The sequence below is a fragment of the Salvelinus fontinalis genome, unplaced genomic scaffold (assembly GCF_029448725.1).
Source record: "Salvelinus fontinalis isolate EN_2023a unplaced genomic scaffold, ASM2944872v1 scaffold_0002, whole genome shotgun sequence".
NCBI lineage: Eukaryota > Metazoa > Chordata > Actinopteri > Salmoniformes > Salmonidae > Salvelinus > Salvelinus fontinalis.
In genome coordinates, this window is record NW_026600211.1 from 2,052,522 (window position 1) to 2,073,661 (window position 21,140).

At 43.3% G+C, this 21,140-nt stretch overlaps 1 protein-coding gene across 2 annotated transcripts in view; it reads left to right on the forward strand.

The window, feature by feature from the left end:
• The first annotated feature begins 9,960 nt into the window (after window positions 1–9,960).
• Window positions 9,961–21,140, forward strand: part of LOC129841900 (myocardin-like) — a 44,323-nt gene continuing 33,143 nt past the window's right edge. For both annotated transcript variants that reach the window (XM_055910251.1, XM_055910252.1), the window contains exon 1: window positions 9,961–10,251. The gene's annotated coding sequence lies outside the window, so the exon portion shown is untranslated. The remainder of the gene's footprint in view (window positions 10,252–21,140) is intronic.

Below are 21,140 nucleotides of genomic sequence, written 5' to 3' on the forward strand. Positions count from 1 at the left end.
GGAGAGGAGAGGCCAGAGTCCTGTATGTGCATATGGAACCTACCATATGAATGCCCTTGGTAACAAGTTCCAGTGCTAGCTACTGGTTCATTATTAATACCAATACTGTATTACTGCTAGATTATTACACTACAGCACTGTTGTCCAATACTGTGTTACTCTAGATTATTACACTACAGCACTGTTCTCCAATACTGTGTTACTCTAGATTATTACACTACAGCACTGTTCTCCAATACTGTGTTACTGTTAGATTATTACACTACAGCACTGTTCTCCAATACTGTGTTACTGCTAGATTATTACACTACAACACTGTTCTCCAATACTGTGTTACTCTGGATTATTACACTACAGCACTGTTTTCCAATACTGTGTTACTCTAGATTATTACACTACAGCACTGTTCTCCAATACTGTGTTACTCTAGATTATTACACTACAGCGCTGTTCTCCAATACTGTGTTACTCTAGATTATTACACTACAGCACTGTTCTCCAATACTGCGTTACTCTAGATTATTACACTACAGCACTGTTCTCCAATACTGTGTTACTGCTAGATTATTACACTACAGCGCTGTTCTCCAATACTGTGTTACTCTAGATTATTACACTACAGCACTGTTCTCCAATACTGTGTTACTCTAGATTATTACACTACAGCACTGTTCTCCAATACTGTGTTACTGTTAGATTATTACACTACAGCGCTGTTCTCCAATACTGTGTTACTCTAGATTATTACACTACAGCACTGTTCTCCAATACTGTGTTACTGCTAGATTATTACACTACAGCACTGTTCTCCAATACTGTGTTACTCTAGATTATTACACTGCAGCGCTGTTCTCCAATACTGTGTTACTGCTAGATTATTACACTACAGCACTGTTCTCCAATACTGTGTTACTCTATATTATTACACTACAGCACTGTTCTCCAATACTGTGTTACTGCTAGATTATTACACTACAGCACTGTTCTCCAATACTGTGTTACTGTTAGATTATTACACTACAGCACTGTTCTCCAATACTGTGTTTCTGCTAGATTATTACACTACAGCACTGTTCTCCAATACTGTGTTACTGTTAGATTATTACACTACAACACTGTTCTCCAATACTGTGTTACTGCTAGATTATTACACTACAGCACTGTTCTCCAAGATTGTGTTACTGTTAGATTATTACACTACAGCACTGTGCTCCAATACTGTGTTACTCTAGATTATTACACTACAGTGCTGTTCTCCAATACTGTGTTACTCTAGATTATTACACTACAGCGCTGTTCTCCAAGATTGTGTTACTGTTAGATTATTACACTACAGCACTGTGCTCCAATACTGTGTTACTCTAGATTATTACACTACAGCGCTGTTCTCCAATACTGTGTTACTCTAGATTATTACACAACAGCACTGTTCTCCAAGATTGTGTTACTGTTAGATTATTACACTACAGCACTGTGCTCCAATACTGTGTTACTCTAGATTATTACACTACAGTGCTGTTCTCCAATACTGTGTTACTCTAGATTATTACACTACAGCGCTGTTCTCCAATACTGTGTTACTGCTAGATTATTACACTACAGTGCTGTTCTCCAATACTGTGTTACTCTAGATTATTACACTACAGCGCTGTTCTCCAATACTGTGTTACTCTAGATTATTACACTACAGCACTGTTCTCCAATACTGTGTTACTCTAGATTATTACACTACATCACTGTTCTCCAATACTGTGTTACTGCTAGATTATTACACTACAGCACTGTTCTCCAATACTGTGTTACTGCTAGATTATTACACTGCAGTGCTGTTCTCCAATACTGTGTTACTGCTAGATTATTATACTACAGCACTGTTCTCCAATACTGTGTTACTCTAGATTATTACACTACAACACTGTTCTCCAATACTGTGTTACTCTAGATTATTACACTACAGCGCTGTTCTCCAATACTGTGTTACTCTAGATTATTACACAACAGCACTGTTCTCCAAGATTGTGTTACTGTTAGATTATTACACTACAGCACTGTGCTCCAATACTGTGTTACTCTAGATTATTACACTACAGCACTGTTCTCCAATACTGTGTTACTGCTAGATTATTACACTACAGCACTGTTCTCCAATACTGTGTTACTCTAGATTATTACACTACAGCATTGTTCTCCAATACTGTGTTACTCTAGATTATTACACTACAGCACTGTGCTCCAATACTGTGTTACTCTAGATTATTACACTACAGCACTGTTCTCCAATACTGTGTTACTGCTAGATTATTACACTACAGCACTGTTCTCCAATACTGTGTTACTCTAGATTATTACACTACAGCGCTGTTCTCCAATACTGTGTTACTGCTAGATTATTACACTACAGCACTGTTCTCCAATACTGTGTTACTCTAGATTATTACACTACAGCGCTGTTCTCCAATACTGTGTTACTCTAGATTATTACACTACAGAACTGTTCTCCAATACTGTGTTACTCTAGATTATTACACTACAGCGCTGTTCTCCAATACTGTGTTACTCTAGATTATTACACTACAGTGCTGTTCTCCAATACTGTGTTACTCTAGATTATTACACTACAGCACTGTTCTCCAATACTGTGTTACTGCTAGATTATTACACTACAGCACTGTTCTCCAATACTGTGTTACTGATGGATTATTACACTACAGCGCTGTTCTCCAATACTGTGTTACTGTTAGATTATTACACTACAGCGCTGTTCTCCAATACTGTGTTACTGCTAGATTATTACACTACAGCCCTGTTCTCCAATACTGTGTTACTCTAGATTATTACACTACAGCACTGTTCTCCAATACTGTGTTACTCTAGACTATTACACTACAGCACTGTTCTCCAATACTGTGTTACTGCTAGGTTATTGCACTACAGCAATGTTCTCCAATACTGTATTACTGCTAGATTATTACACTACAACGCTGTTCTCCAATACTGTGTTACTCTAGATTATTACACTACAGCACTGTTCTCCAATACTGTGTTACTCTAGATTATTATACTACAGCACTGTTCTCCAATACTGTGTTACTCTAGATTATTACACTACAGCGCTGTTCTCCAATACTGTGTTACTCTAGATTATTACACTACAGCGCTGTTCTCCAATACTGTGTTACTGCTAGATTATTACACTACAGTGCTGTTCTCCAATACTGTGTTAGACTAGATTATTTCACTACAGCACTGTTCTCCAATACTGTGTTACTCTAGATTATTACACTACAGCACTGTTCTCCAATACTGTATTACTGCTAGATTATTACACTACAACACTGTTCTCCAATACTGTGTTACTCTAGACTATTACACTACAGCACTGTTCTCCAATACTGTGTTTCTGCTAGGTTAATGCACTAGAGCACTGTTCTCCAATACTGTGTTACTCTAGATTATTACACTACAGCACTGTTCTCCAATACTGTGTTACTCTAGATTATTACACTACAGCACTGTTCTCCAAAACTGTGTTACTGCTAGATTATTACACTACAGTGCTGTTCTCCAATACTTTGTTACTCTAGATTATTACACTACAGCACTGTTCTCCAATACTGTGTTACTGCTAGATTATTACACTACAGTGCTGTTCTCCAATACTGTGTTAGACTAGATTATTTCACTACAGCACTGTTCTCCAATACTGTGTTACTCTAGATTTTTACACTACAGCACTGTTCTCCAATACTGTGTTACTCTAGATTATTACACTACAGCACTGTACTCCAATACTGTGTTACTGTTAGATTATTACACTACAGCGCTGTTCTCCAATACTGTGTTACTCTAGATTATTACACTGCAGCATTGTTCTCCAATACTCTGTTACTGCTAGATTATTACACTACAGCACTGTTCTCCAATACTGTGTTACTCTAGATTATTACACTACAGCACTGTACTCCAAAACTGTGTTACTCTAGATTATTATACTACAGCACTGTTCTCCAATACTGTGTTACTCTAGATTATTACACTACAGCACTGTTCTCCAATACTGTGTTACTCTAGATTATTATACTACAGCACTGTTCTCCAATACTGTGTTACTCTAGATTATTACACTACAGCACTGTACTCCAATACTGTGTTACTGTTAGATTATTACACTACAGCACTGTTCTCCAATACTGTGTTACTCTAGATTATTACACTACAGCGCTGTTCTCCAATACTGTGTTACTCTAGATTATTACACTACAACACTGTTCTCCAATACTGTGTTACTCTAGATTATTACACTACAACACTGTTCTCCAATACTGTGTTACTCTAGATTATTACACTACAGCACTGTTCTCCAATACTGTGTTACTCTAGATTATTACACTACAGCACTGTTCTCCAATACTGTGTTACTCTAGATTATTACACTACAACGCTGTTCTCCAATACTGTGTTACTGCTAGATTATTACACTACAGCGCTGTTCTCCAATACTGTGTTACTGCTAGATTATTACACTACAACACTGTTCTCCAATACTGTGTTACTCTAGATTATTACACTACAACACTGTTCTCCAATACTGTGTTACTGCTAGATTATTACACTACAGCACTGTTCTCCAATACTGTGTTACTCTAGATTATTACACTACAGCACTGTTCTCCAATACTGTGTTACTCTAGATTATTACACTACAGCGCTGTTCTCCAATACTGTGTTGCTGCTAGATTATTACACTACAGCACTGTTCTCCAATACTGTGTTACTCTAGATTATTACACTACAGCACTGTTCTCCAATACTGTGTTACTCTAGATTATTACACTACAGCACTGTTCTCCAATACTGTGTTACTCTAGATTTTTACACTACAGCACTGTTCTCCAATACTGTGTTACTGTTAGATTATTACACTACAGCGCTGTTCTCCAATACTGTGTTACTCTAGATTATTACACTACAGCACTGTTCTCTAATACTGTGTTACTCTAGAGTATTACACTACAGCACTATTCTTTTGATGTGTGTTCTGTTTTGCAATCCACCTTAACTTTTCTGGTGATTCACCAAATGTGCCAAGTACAGAATCAATTTTGTTCAAGTCATGACCCTGTATTTACCCTCAATGCACAAGCCTATGATGGGTCCTGACCCTCCTATTCGGAGACACGCTGTACTGCACCTTCTCTGATGTTAGGCCACTGTGAGGTACAGTAACTGAGGTCATATGTGGTCATTAATTCAATGCGACTCTACCATAAAAGTGACTAATTAATTCAAGAGTCTCTCCCTTTGTTGACGCCACTGGGCTGTTGCAACGCTTGCAAATGAATCAGACAGTTTATAAAGTCTGATGATGATGATGGAGATGATGATGATGCATTTTTTGCTGGGTAGGTGTGTGAAAGCCTCAGTGCAGCTGTGTGCAGTTGTGTGCAGGTGCGTGCATGTGTGTGTGCGCCTTGTTCCTATGGCCCTTCAAAGAGAAGTGACAGACAGACAGATGGACTGATGGACACAGAGATCTGTGGGGTTGGTGTTTGTGTGTGTGTGTGTGTGTGTGTGTGACAGAGAGAGAGAGACAGGGAGAGAGAGAGAGAGAGAGAGAGAGAGAGAGAGAGAGAGAGAGAGAGAGAGAGAGAGAGAGAGAGAGAGAGAGAGAGAGAGAGAGAGAGAGAGAGAGAGAGAGAGAGAGAGAGAGAGAGAGAGAGAGAGTGAAGTGGCACAGGCTGTGGCCTCTGAGTGGCCCAGGGCTCAAAGCCAAGCGATTGAAGAGATACACATGGCAGCAGAGGAGGATGACTGTAGAAAGGCCCATGGAGTTGGTGGAATCGTCCTTTAAATCATGGCCACTTGCTCAGCTGGGCCAGGGGCGCTTAATTAGGTCAGGTGGAAATGTTGGACAGATCTCAACTCATTAAAAGGAGGAAACCACCACCGCCTGCTTTCTCTTCCTCAACCCCGTCTAATCCAGGCATTCTGTGTGTCCATGAATCAATGTAAATCCACCGAATCTGTTACCTTTCATCTGAACTATCTGTTGTGATCGGGAGAGCAGGCCATCAGTTATTGTTTATAGTTAATACCGCGGAGCGCGGCTTGGAGCGCGGCTTGGAGCGCGGCTTGGAGCGCGGCTTGGAGCGCACGCTTCAAGCCTACTGTGGTATGTAAATAGACAATGATCATGGCCCTACAGATCCTCACAAGCCAATCATGCCATTGATATATGGTTAATATGTAATGAGATGTACATATGAAGACAAAACTGAAAGGATGAAATATGAAACGTAATTATTGTTTGCTGAACTGATAAATTGTGATATCAAACTGATGGAGATTATAGATTGAATAACTGATCGATATATATGTCTTATCCTTCTCATGATCATGATGAATGGTTATGATCCTAAATGACTCCATTCTGCTTCATGTTGAATTCCTATGGAACCTTATTGGTGAATTTCCTCATCCTACCTGTCCAGTTACCCACACAGATTACAATAAACTTTCAATGACAGAGTTGAATTTTAAAGCTCTTTATGTTACCACTCACAAACTCAAACAAAAGAACATTTAAAAGATTTAGCAGCAGCACATACACTGTTACCAGAAGAGGCTGGTGGGAGGAGCTATAGGAGAACGGCTCATTGTAATGGCTAGAATGGAATGGTACCAAACACATCAAATACATGGTAAAAAAGTGTTTGACTCCGTTCCATTTATTCCACTCCAGCCATTACAATGAGCCTGTTCTACTATAGCTCCTCCCACCAGCTTCCTCTGAGTGTTACTTCATCTTGTTCCACATTAAATGTGAACAGAAGGATCGGGCTCTATGGAGAGAACTCATAGGATAGAAGGTTGTCTGTTACCTTGTACTAAAGTCCACTAACACACACGTGATTGAGGTTTAACTGTCTCTTCTACTCAGTGCCTGCAGAATTGGTCTGGGTTGCCATGGTGATAGTATATCGGTAATACCTGTCATTGCAGACTGTGGCCACTTGTGGGCACACTTATTCTGATAATGCACTGTGCTGTACCCACATTATGCATTACTCTGCTAAAGCCAGCGAGGGCTTCAGGACAGGATTCCTTTACATCTGCAGACTGTGTGTGTGTGTGTGTGTGTGTGTGTGTGTGTGTGTGTGTGTGTGTGTGTGTGTGTGTGTGTGTGTGTGTGTGTGTGTGTGTGTGTGTGTGTGTGTGTGTGTGTGTGTGTGTCTGTGTGTGTGTGTGTGTGTGTGTGTGTGTGTGTATGTGTGTATGCGTGTGTGCATGTGTGAAAGAGAGAGAGAGATGTGAAAGGCCTTTCTGTATGCAGTAGCATGACAAGGTTACCACAGTGCACAATTAGGTCTGCAATGTGTGTGCCGTGAGAAGCCGTTCACGTCACCAGTAACAGAGAAAGGTTACGTCCCTGCAACAAGGCTGCACCAGACACAGTATAGGATTAACACTCAGAGTGAGAGAGAGAGGGGGGGAGAGAAAGGAGGGTAACAGGTGCTAATCAGAAAGGGAGTCCCGGACAGGGGGAGGGGGCAACCAGAGGAAACAACGATTACATAATCTTTCTTCCAATGCCATCAGTGTGTGTGTTTCACTCGCTGTAGTAGCTGACGTGTATAGTGTTGAATCATCCGCATACATAGACACACTGGCTTTACTCAGAGCCAGTGGCAGGTCATTAATAAAGATTGAAAAATGTAAGGAGCCTAGACAGCTGCCTTGGGGAATGCCCGACTATACCTGGATTATGTTGGAGAGTCTTCCATTAAAGAACACCCTCTGTGTTCTGTTAGACAGGTACCTCTAATCCACAGTATAGCAGGGGGTGTAAAACCATAACACAGATGTTTTTCCAGCAGAACATTATGATCAATAATGTTAAAAGCTGCACTGAAGACTAACCAAACAGCTCCCACAATCTTTTTAGTATCAATTTCTCTCAGCCAATCATTAGTTATTTGTGTAAGTGCCGTGCATGTTTAATGCCCTTCCCTATAAGCGTGCTGTAAACCTGTTGTTCATTTGTTTACTGTGAAATAGCATTGTATCTGGTCCAAAAGTTTCTAAGGTTTTGTAACAGGCTGATTTGTCAGCTGTTTGAGCCTTTAAAGGGTACTTTACTATTCCTGGGTAGCAGAATGACTTTTTCTTCCCTCCAGGCTTGAGGGCACACACTTTCCAGTAGGCTTAGATCGAAGAGATGGCAAATAGGAGTGGCAATATAGTCTGCCATCATCCTCAGTCATTTTCTGTCCAAGTTGTCAGACCCAGGTGGCTTGTTATTGTTGATAGACAACAATACAAATTTGACCTCTTCCACACTCGTTTTACGGAATTCAAAATGCCAATGCTTGTCTTTCATAAGTTGGTCAGTTGTGTGTGTATGTGTAGGTTCAGAATTTGTTGCTGGCATGTCATGCATAATTTTGCTAATCTTGCCAATGAAAAAATAACTAAAGGTAGTGAGGCATATAGTTTAGAGGTGGATCTACATTAGACAACATATGGTGTGGAAAGGGACTCTCACGTTAGACCACTGTAGAACGTCTGCCAAGTTTGGATTTAGGAGTAAACCTCATCATTGTAGAAATCTTTTAATGTCATCTAAATCTGTACAACCACAATTCACCCGTACAGTGGCTCTGACTGTGGCTGTGACTGTGGCTGTGACTGGTGGTTATCTGGGTGGCGTCTGTACCAATGTCTTGTCTGCTGCAGTCAGTCTCTCCTAGCTGTGCTCAGTGTAGTCAGGCTGTGGATCAAAATGGGCTTCTCTACAGATAACATAATTCATTAGCTGTAACTTCCTCTCCTGTCTTCCCTTCCTCTCCTCTCTTCCATTCCTCTCTTCCTGTAGTCCTGACTCCTTACCTCTCTCCCTCTCTCTCTCTACCTCTCGCTCCCACTACTTCCCTGTCTCCCCACCACTCCATCGTTCTATCTCGCTCCCTATCACTACCCCCCCCCCCCCCCCCCCCCCCCCGACCTGCTGAACCAGCACACACCGGCCTGTCTGTCAAACTAACAGAACAGGTGCTCCTGCAAAGACCACCCTTCCCGTCCCCAATGTCCCCCTCTCCCCCTGCTAAGCCTACTGACAGACACACACACACACACACACACACACACACACACACACACACACACACACACACACACACACACACACACACACACACACACACACACACACACACACACACACACACACACACACACACACACACACACACACACACACACACACTGTTTTCTAGCATACTGCTAGCAGTGCCAGTTAATAACATGCATTGGATAAAGTCAGGTACAGTATCACCTCATATTCAGATATATACACTGACGTAAACTGACTTGGCCTGGGTTTCTGTGCCTGCCACATGTTTCACGCACACGCAAACGCACACGGACACGCACACACACACACAGAATACATCATGTGTAAGAGGATGACGTAGGTATTTAGACAGGGACACTGACTTACTAAAGTTGCATTCCTTGATTTACATGGAACATTATCAGATGGAAGTCTACACATTAAATCATACTGTAGTACTTACTGCAAAGTCCTACAGTAATACCTACCTACCACACCATATCACACCTCAGCAATATCCAATATCCCCATTATTTGCTTTTAAATACATAAGGGAGGAAAAAGTATAGGCCTCAGACTAGTGTAGTGTATCTGGCCAAAGTTTGTAACAATGCCATGTGCATGTTGACATGAGTCATCCATTTTGTGGATACTTTTGACAAAGACACAAACACACAACCACTTATCGTCACTCGATCTCTCCATCAATCAACCAATCAGTCAACAGATGTATGTTGCTGGTACGGGTGAAGGAGGGGGAGAGGGGTGAGGGGGTTGTAGAGAGAGAGACAGGGGAGAAGGGGAGTGACAACTTTGACAGTCCCCCACAGTTGGCACCAAGGATCCAGGACGCTTTAGGGTGGACAGGAGAGGTCCAGAGAGAAAGAGCGAGAGAAGGATAAGGTTAGTTCTATGATAAGGAAGGAAGGAACATCAGATCCTTTCCTCCCCAAGTTCACCTTTAGAACCCTTTCCCAGGGGATTAACGAGTGTGGAGAGAGAGAGAAACAATATGACAAGAAAAGGAACATGAAAGAAATCGTCATTAAACGCACTTGAAGTTATCTCTTCCTTCTTGCTCCTCTAATTTCATCTGAAACCCACTCCGAGTTCCCCCAAGGACTTCTCTCTCTGTTTCAGTAAGTATTATCTTCCATTCTATCTCATTTACTCTCCCTCTCTCTCTGTCTTCCTCTCTATTTCCCTTCCTCGCTCTCTTTCTCTCTCTCTTTTTGCGTCTCAGTGCCCTACTGTGTGATATGAGGACTCATCAATATCCTACTGGATGGGTAGTGCTCTAATCTAGTTTGTAAATAACTGTGTGTGTGATTGTGTGTTAATGAACACCAGCTCAGTGATTTCGTGTAAATAATCTCAGTCGCTCGGTGTGTGTCCACATCATGCTGTTCAGGCTTTCCCAATTTGTCTTATGGGTGGCCAGCGGCATAGTCAATATAGTCAATAAATGGTGTGTGTGCATTAATGAAGTGTGTGTGAATTAGTGGTAATAACCTCTGTCTCTCTCCTATGGTTCTCTGTGTGTAGATAAAACCATCTATTTCTCTGTGGCAGTTTTTGCTTTCTTTCGCTTTTAAATCTGTGCATCCAGCCATCAGAGCACGGTCCTCTACATAGTTGTGTCCTCTGTGATAGGTGTTGTGGCTTTTATGGGTCCATTATAATAAGTGTCCCCTGTGCACTCACTGTTTGGCATCTGGGTATCTGTCACTGCCTCTGTCTCTGTCAATCATATGGCCTAAATCACCCTGTCTCTCTTCTCCTCGCCTCTCCTCCTCTTCCTCTGTCGTTCTATATGCTTCCTACTGTCTCTTCCTCGTTCTTTCTCGTTATATCTACAGTATGTGTGTGTCCCTCCTATCTTTCTGTGATTGTGGCAGGCTGCCGTGAGAGGCTTGGTCTAGTCAATGTCGATGTTGTCTCTCTACTACTGTCCACTCTATCCTGTGTGTGTCAGATAGTTTGTGTCTCTACTACTGTCCACTCTATCCTGTGTGTGTCAGATGGTGTGTCTCTACTACTGTCCACTCTATCCTGTGTGTGTCAGATGATGTGTCTCTACTACTGTCCACTCTATCCTGTGTGTTTCAGATGGTGTGTCTCTACTACTGTCCACTCTATCCTGTGTATGTAAGATGATGTGTCTCTACTACTGTCCACTCTATCCTGTGTGTTTCAGATGATGTGTCTCTACTACTGTCCACTCTATCCTGTGTGTGTCAGATGGTGTGTCTCTACTACTGTGTCCACTCTATCCTGTGTGTGTCAGATAGTTTGAGTCTCTACTACTGTCCACTCTATCCTGTATGTGTCAGATGGTGTGTCTCTACTACTGTCCACTCTATCCTGTGTATGTAAGATGATGTGTCTCTACTACTGTCCACTCTATCCTGTGTGTTTCAGATGATGTGTCTCTACTACTGTCCACTCTATCCTGTGTGTGTCAGATGGTGTGTCTCTACTACTGTGTCCACTCTATCCTGTGTGTGTCAGATAGTTTGAGTCTCTACTACTGTCCACTCTATCCTGTGTGTCAGATGGTGTGTCTCTACTATTCTCCACTCTATCCTGTGTGTGTCAGGTGGTGTGTCTCTACTACTGTCCACTCTATCCTGTGTGTGTCAGATCAAGTGTCTCTACTACTGTCCACTCTATCCTGTGTATGTCAGATAGTTTGTGTCTCTACTACTGTCCACTCTATCCTGTGTGTCAGATGGTGTGTCTCTACTATTCTCCACTCTATCCTGTGTGTGTCAGATGGTGTGTCTCTACTACTGTCCACTCTATCCTGTGTGTGTCAGATAGTTTGTGTCTCTACTACTGTCCACTCTATCCTGTGTGTGTCAGATGGTGTGTCTCTACTACTGTCCACTCTATCCTGTGTGTGTCAGATGATGTGTCTCTACTACTGTCCACTCTATCCTGTGTGTGTCAGATAGTTTGTGTCTCTACTACTGTCCACTCTATCCTGTGTGTGTCAGATAGTTTGTGTCTCTACTACTGTCCACTCTATCCTGTGTGTGTCAGATAGTTTGTGTCTCTACTACTGTCCACTCTATCCTGTGTGTGTCAGATAGTTGTGTCTCTACTACTGTCCACTCTATCCTGTGTGTGTCAGATAGTTTGTGTCTCTACTACTGTCCACTCTATCCTGTGTGTGTCAGATGATGCGTCTCTATTACTGTCCACTCTATCCTGTGTGTGTCAGATAGTTTGTGTCTCTACTACTGTCCACTCTATCCTGTGTGTGTCAGATGGTGTGTCTCTACTACTGTCCACTCTATCCTGTGTGTGTCAGATGATGTGTCTCTACTACTGTCCACTCTATCCTGTGTGTTTCAGATGGTGTGTCTCTACTATTCTCCACTCTATCCTGTGTGTGTCAGATAGTTTGTGTCTCTACCACTGTCCACTCTATCCTGTGTGTGTCAGATAGTTTGTGTCTCTACTGCTGTTCACTCTATCCTGTGTGTTTCAGATGGTGTGTCTCTACTACTGTGTCCACTCTATCCTGTGTGTCAGATGGTGTGTCTCTACTACTGTCCACTCTATCCTGTGTGTGTCAGATAGTTTGAGTCTCTACTACTGCCCACTCTATCCTGTGTGTGTCAGATGGTGTGTCTCTACTATTGTCCACTCTAACCTGTGTGTATCAGATAGTTTGTGTCTCTACTACTGTCCACTCTATCCTGTGTGTGTCAGATAGTTTGTGTCTCTACTACTGTCCACTCTATCCTGTGTGTGTCAGATAGTTTGTGTCTCTACTACTGTCCACTCTATCCTGTGTGTGTCAGGTGGTGTGTCTCTACTACTGTCCACTCTATCCTGTGTGTGTCAGATAGTTTGTGTCTTTACTACTGTCCACTCTATCCTGTGTGTGTCAGATGATGTGTCTCTACTACTGTCCACTCTATCCTGTGTGTGTCAGGTGGTGTGTCTCTACTACTGTCCACTCTATCCTGTGTGTGTCAGATGGTGTGTCTCTACTACTGTCCACTCTCTCCTGTGTGTGTCAGATGATGTGTCTCTACTACTGTCCACTCTATCCTGTGTGTGTCAGATGATGTGTCTCTACTACTGTCCACTCTATCCTGTGTGTTTCAGATGGTGTGTCTCTACTATTCTCCATCCTATCCTGTGTGTGTCAGATAGTTTGTGTCTCTACTACTGTCCACTCTATCCTGTGTGTGTCAGATAGTTTGTGTCTCTACTACTGTCCACTCTATCCTGTGTGTGTCAGATAGTTTGTGTCTCTACTACTGTCCACTCTATCCTGTGTGTGTCAGATAGTTTGTGTCTCTACTACTGTCCACTCTATCCTGTGTGTCAGATGGTGTGTCTCTACTATTCTCCACTCTATCCTGTGTGTGTCAGATGGTGTGTCTCTACTACTGTCCACTCTATCATGTGTGTGTCAGATGGTGTGTCTCTACTACTGTCCACTCTATCATGTGTGTGTCAGATGGTGTGTCTCTACTACTGTCCACTCTATCATGTGTGTGTCAGATAGTTTGTCTCTCTACTCCTGTCCACTCTTTCCTGTGTGTGTCAGATAGTTTGTGTCTCTACTACTGTCCACTCTATCCTGTGTGTGTCAGATGATGCGTCTCTATTACTGTCCACTCTATCCTGTGTGTGTCAGATAGTTTGTGTCTCTACTCCTGTCCACTCTTTCCTGTGTGTGTCAGATAGTTTGTGTCTCTACTACTGTCCACTCTATCCTGTGTGTGTCAGATGGTGTGTCTCTACTACTGTCCACTCTATCCTGTGTGTGTCAAATGATGTGTCTCTACTACTGTCCACTCTATCCTGTGTGTTTCAGATGGTGTGTCTCTACTACTTTCCACTCTATCCTGTGTGTGTCAGATAGTTTGTGTCTCTACTACTGTCTACTCTATCCTGTGTGTGTCAGATAGTTTGTGTCTCTACTACTGTCCACTCTATCCTGTGTGTGTCAGACAGTGTGTCTCTACTACTGTCCACTCTATCCTGTGTGTGTCAGATAGTTTGTGTCTCTACTACTGTTCACTCTATCCTGTGTGTGTCAGATGGTGTGTCTCTACCACTGTCCACTCTATCCTGTGTTTTTCAGATGGTGTGTCTCTACTACTGTCCACTCTATCCTGTGTGTGTCAGATAGTTTGTGTCTCTACTACTGTCCACTCTATCCTGTGTGTGTCAGATAGTTTGTGTCTCTACTACTGTCCACTCTATCCTGTGTGTCAGATGGTGTGTCTCTACTATTCTCCACTCTATCCTGTGTGTCAGATGGTGTGTCTCTACTACTGTCCACTCTATCCTGTCTGTGTCAGATGGTGTGTCTCTACTGCTGTCCACTCTATCCTGTGTGTGTCAGATAGTTTGTGTCTCTACCACTGTCCACTCTATCCTGTGTGTGTCAGATAGTTTGTGTCTCTACTACTGTCCACTCTATCCTGTGTGTCAGATGGTGTGTCTCTACTATTCTCCACTCTATCCTGTGTGTCAGATGGTGTGTCTCTACTACTGTCCACTCTATCCTGTCTGTGTCAGATGGTGTGTCTCTACTACTGTCCACTCTATCCTGTGTGTGTCAGATAGTTTGTGTCTCTACTACTGTCCACTCTATCCTGTGTGTGTCAGATCAAGTGTCTCTACTACTGTCCACTCTATCCTGTGTGTGTCAGATGGTGTGTGTCTCTACTACTGTCCACTCTATCCTGTGTGTGTCAGATGATGTGTCTCTACTACTGTCCACTCTATCCTGTGTGTGTCAGATAGTTTGTGTCTCTACTACTGTCCACTCTATCCTGTGTGTGTCAGATGGTGTGTCTCTACTACTGTCCACTCTATCCTGTGTGTCAGATGGTGTGTCTCTACTACTGTCCACTCTATCCTGTGTGTGTCAGATAGTTTGTGTCTCTACTACTGTCCACTCTATCCTGTGTGTGTCAGATAGTTTGTGTCTCTACTACTGTCCACTCTATCCTGTGTGTGTCAGATGGTGTGTCTCTACTACTGTCCACTCTATCCTGTGTGTCAGATGGTGTGTCTCTACTATTCTCCACTCTATCCTGTGTGTCAGATGGTGTGTCTCTACTACTGTCCACTCTATCCTGTCTGTGTCAGATGGTGTGTCTCTACTACTGTCCACTCTATCCTGTGTGTGTCAGATAGTTTGTGTCTCTACTACTGTCCACTCTATCCTGTGTGTGTCAGATCAAGTGTCTCTACTACTGTCCACTCTATCCTGTGTGTCAGATGGTGTGTCTCTACTACTGTCCACTCTATCCTGTGTGTCAGATGGTGTGTCTCGACTACTGTCCACTCTATCCTGTGTGTCAGATGGTGTGTCTCTACTACTGTCCACTCTATCCTGTGTGTCAGATGGTGTGTCTCTACTACTGTCCACTCTATCCTGTGTGTCAGATGGTGTGTCTCTACTACTGTCCACTCTATCCTGTGTGTGTCAGATAGTTTGTGTCTCTACTACTGTCCACTCTATCCTGTGTGTTTCAGATGGTGTGTCTCTACTATTCTCCACTCTATCCTGTGTGTGTCAGATAGTTTGTGTCTCTACTACTGTCCACTCTATCCTGTGTGTGTCAGATGGTGTGTCTCTACTACTGTCCACTCTATCCTGTGGGTGTCAGATAGTTTGTGTCTCTACTACTGTCCACTCTATCATGTGTGTGTCAGATGATGTGTCTCTACTACTGTCCACTCTATCCTGTGTGTGTCAGATAGTTTGTGTCTCTACTACTGTCCACTCTATCCTGTGTGTGTCAGATGATGTGTCTCTACTACTGTCCACTCTATCCTGTGTGTGTCAGATAGTTTGTGTCTCTACTACTGTCCACTCTCTCCTGTGTGTGTCAGATAGTTTGTGTCTCTACTACTGTCCACTCTATCCTGTGTGTGTCAGATGGTGTGTCTCTACTACTGTCCACTCTATCCTGTGTGTGTCAAATGATGTGTCTCTACTACTGTCCACTCTATCCTGTGTGTTTCAGATGGTGTGTCTCTACTACTGTCCACTCTATCCTGTGTGTGTCAGATAGTTTGTGTCTCTACTACTGTCTACTCTATCCTGTGTGTGTCAGATAGTTTGTGTCTCTACTACTGTCCACTCTATCCTGTGTGTGTCAGATGGTGTGTCTCTACTATTCTCCACTCTATCCTGTGTGTCAGATGGTGTGTCTCTACTACTGTCCACTCTATCCTGTGTGTCAGATGGTGTGTCTCTACTACTGTCCACTCTATCCTGTGTGTGTCAGATAGTTTGTGTCTCTACTACTGTCCACTCTATCCTGTGTGTGTCAGATCAAGTGTCTCTACTACTGTCCACTCTATCCTGTGTGTGTCAGATGATGTGTCTCTACTACTGTCCACTCTATCCTGTGTGTGTCAGATAGTTTGTGTCTCTACTACTGTCCACTCTATCCTGTGTGTCAGATGGTGTGTCTCTACTATTCTCCACTCTATCCTGTGTGTGTCAGATAGTTTGTGTCTCTACTACTGTCCACTCTATCCTGTGTGTGTCAGATGGTGTGTCTCTACTACTGTCCACTCTATCCTGTGGGTGTCAGATAGTTTGTGTCTCTACTACTGTCCACTCTATCCTGTGTGTGTCAGATGATGTGTCTCTACTACTGTCCACTCTATCCTGTGTGTTTCAGATGGTGTGTCTCTACTACTCTCCACTCTATCCTGTGTGTGTCAGATAGTTTGTGTCTCTACTACTGTCCACTCTATCCTGTGTGTGTCAGATAGTTTGTGTCTCTACTACTGTCCACTCTATCCTGTGTGTCAGATGGTGTGTCTCTACTACTGTCCACTCTATCCTGTGTGTCAGATGGTGTGTCTCTACTACTGTCCACTCTATCCTGTGTATGTCAGATAGTTTGTGTCTCTACTACTGTCCACTCTATCCTGTGGGTGTCAGATGGTGTGTCTCTACTACTGTCCACTCTATCCTGTGGGTGTCAGATAGTTTGTGTCTCTACTACTGTCCACTCTATCCTGTGTGTGTCAGATGATGTGTCTCTACTACTGTCCACTCTATCCTGTGTGTTTCAGATGGTGTGTCTCTACTACTGTCCACTCTATCCTGTATGCGTCAGATGATGTGTCTCTACTACTGTCCACTCTATCCTGTATGCGTCAGATGATGTGTCTCTACTACTGTCCACTCTATCCTGTATGCGTCAGATGATGTGTCTCTACTACTGTCCACTCTATCCTGTGTGTGTCAGATGATGTGTCTCTACTACTGTCCACTCTATCCTGTGTGTTTCAGATGGTGTGTCTCTACTACTGTCCACTCTATCCTGTGTGTGTCAGATGATGTGTCTCTACTACTGTCCACTCTATCCTGTGTGTTTCAGATGGTGTGTCTCTACTACTGTCCACTCTATCCTGTATGTTTCAGATGGTGTGTCTCTACTACTGTCCACTCTATCCTGTGTGTGTCATATAGTTTGTGTCTCTACTACTGTCCACTCTATCCTGTGTGTCAGATGGTGTGTCTCTACTATTCTCCACTCTATCCTGTGTGTGTCAGGTGGTGTGTCTCTACTACTGTCCACTCTATCCTGTGTGTGTCAGATAGTTTGTGTCTCTACTACTGTCCACTCTATCCTGTGTGTCAGATGGTGTGTCTCTACTACTGTCCACTCTATCCTGTGTGTGTCATATAGTTTGTGTCTCTACTACTGTCCACTCTATCCTGTGTGTCAGATGGTGTGTCTCTACTATTCTCCACTCTATCCTGTGTGTGTCAGGTGGTGTGTCTCTACTACTGTCCACTCTATCCTGTGTGTGTCAGATGGTGTGTCTCTACTACTGTCCACTCTATCCTGTGTGTGTCAGATAGTTTGAGTCTCTACTACTGTCCACTCTATCCTGTGTGTGTCAGATGGTGTGTCTCTACTACTGTCCACTCTATCCTGTGTGTGTCAGATAGTTTGAGTCTCTACTACTGTGTCCACTCTGTCCTGTGTGTGTCAGATGGTGTGTCTCTACTACTGTCCACTCTATCCTGTGTGTGTCAGATAGTTTGAGTCTCTACTACTATTCTCCACTCTATCCTGTGTGTGTCAGATGGTGTGTCTCTACTACTGTCCACTCTATCCTGTGGGTGTCAGATGATGTGTCTCTACTACTGTCCACTCTATCCTGTGTGTTTCAGATGGTGTGTCTCTACTACTGTCCACTCTATCCTGTATGTTTCAGATGGTGTGTCTCTACTACTGTCCACTCTATCCTGTGTGTGTCATATAGTTTGTGTCTCTACTACTGTCCACTCTATCCTGTGTGTCAGATGGTGTGTCTCTACTATTCTCCACTCTATCCTGTGTGTGTCAGGTGGTGTGTCTCTACTACTGTCCACTCTATCCTGTGTGTGTCAGATAGTTTGTGTCTCTACTACTGTCCACTCTATCCTGTGTGTCAGATGGTGTGTCTCTACTATTCTCCACTCTATCCTGTGTGTGTCAGGTGGTGTGTCTCTACTACTGTCCACTCTATCCTGTGTGTGTCAGATGGTGTGTCTCTACTACTGTCCACTCTATCCTGTGTGTGTCAGATAGTTTGAGTCTCTACTACTGTCCACTCTATCCTGTGTGTGTCAGATGGTGTGTCTCTACTACTGTCCACTCTATCCTGTGTGTGTCAGATAGTTTGAGTCTCTACTACTGTGTCCACTCTGTCCTGTGTGTGTCAGATGGTGTGTCTCTACTACTGTCCACTCTATCCTGTGTGTGTCAGATGGTGTGTCTCTACTACTGTCCACTCTATCCTGTGTGTGTCAAATGATGTGTCTCTACTACTGTCCACTCTATCCTGTGTGTTTCAGATGGTGTGTCTCTACTACTGTCCACTCTATCCTGTGTGTGTCAGATAGTTTGTGTCTCTACTACTGTCTACTCTATCCTGTGTGTGTCAGATAGTTTGTGTCTCTACTACTGTCCACTCTATCCTGTGTGTGTCAGATGGTGTGTCTCTACTATTCTCCACTCTATCCTGTGTGTCAGATGGTGTGTCTCTACTACTGTCCACTCTATCCTGTGTGTCAGATGGTGTGTCTCTACTACTGTCCACTCTATCCTGTGTGTGTCAGATAGTTTGTGTCTCTACTACTGTCCACTCTATCCTGTGTGTGTCAGATCAAGTGTCTCTACTACTGTCCACTCTATCCTGTGTGTGTCAGATGATGTGTCTCTACTACTGTCCACTCTATCCTGTGTGTGTCAGATAGTTTGTGTCTCTACTACTGTCCACTCTATCCTGTGTGTCAGATGGTGTGTCTCTACTATTCTCCACTCTATCCTGTGTGTGTCAGATAGTTTGTGTCTCTACTACTGTCCACTCTATCCTGTGTGTGTCAGATGGTGTGTCTCTACTACTGTCCACTCTATCCTGTGGGTGTCAGATAGTTTGTGTCTCTACTACTGTCCACTCTATCCTGTGTGTGTCAGATGATGTGTCTCTACTACTGTCCACTCTATCCTGTGTGTTTCAGATGGTGTGTCTCTACTACTCTCCACTCTATCCTGTGTGTGTCAGATAGTTTGTGTCTCTACTACTGTCCACTCTATCCTGTGTGTGTCAGATAGTTTGTGTCTCTACTACTGTCCACTCTATCCTGTGTGTCAGATGGTGTGTCTCTACTACTGTCCACTCTATCCTGTGTGTCAGATGGTGTGTCTCTACTACTGTCCACTCTATCCTGTGTATGTCAGATAGTTTGTGTCTCTACTACTGTCCACTCTATCCTGTGGGTGTCAGATGGTGTGTCTCTACTACTGTCCACTCTATCCTGTGGGTGTCAGATAGTTTGTGTCTCTACTACTGTCCACTCTATCCTGTGTGTGTCAGATGATGTGTCTCTACTACTGTCCACTCTATCCTGTGTGTTTCAGATGGTGTGTCTCTACTACTGTCCACTCTATCCTGTATGCGTCAGATGATGTGTCTCTACTACTGTCCACTCTATCCTGTATGCGTCAGATGATGTGTCTCTACTACTGTCCACTCTATCCTGTATGCGTCAGATGATGTGTCTCTACTACTGTCCACTCTATCCTGTGTGTGTCAGATGATGTGTCTCTACTACTGTCCACTCTATCCTGTGTGTTTCAGATGGTGTGTCTCTACTACTGTCCACTCTATCCTGTGTGTGTCAGATGATGTGTCTCTACTACTGTCCACTCTATCCTGTGTGTTTCAGATGGTGTGTCTCTACTACTGTCCACTCTATCCTGTATGTTTCAGATGGTGTGTCTCTACTACTGTCCACTCTATCCTGTGTGTGTCATATAGTTTGTGTCTCTACTACTGTCCACTCTATCCTGTGTGTCAGATGGTGTGTCTCTACTATTCTCCACTCTATCCTGTGTGTGTCAGGTGGTGTGTCTCTACTACTGTCCACTCTATCCTGTGTGTGTCAGATAGTTTGTGTCTCTACTACTGTCCACTCTATCCTGTGTGTCAGATGGTGTGTCTCTACTACTGTCCACTCTATCCTGTGTGTGTCATATAGTTTGTGTCTCTACTACTGTCCACTCTATCCTGTGTGTCAGATGGTGTGTCTCTACTATTCTCCACTCTATCCTGTGTGTGTCAGGTGGTGTGTCTCTACTACTGTCCACTCTATCCTGTGTGTGTCAGATGGTGTGTCTCTACTACTGTCCACTCTATCCTGTGTGTGTCAGATAGTTTGAGTCTCTACTACTGTCCACTCTATCCTGTGTGTGTCAGATGGTGTGTCTCTACTACTGTCCACTCTATCCTGTGTGTGTCAGATAGTTTGAGTCTCTACTACTGTGTCCACTCTGTCCTGTGTGTGTCAGATGGTGTGTCTCTACTACTGTCCACTCTATCCTGTGTGTGTCAGATAGTTTGAGTCTCTACTACTATTCTCCACTCTATCCTGTGTGTGTCAGATGGTGTGTCTCTACTACTGTCCACTCTATCCTGTGGGTGTCAGATGATGTGTCTCTACTACTGTCCACTCTATCCTGTGTGTTTC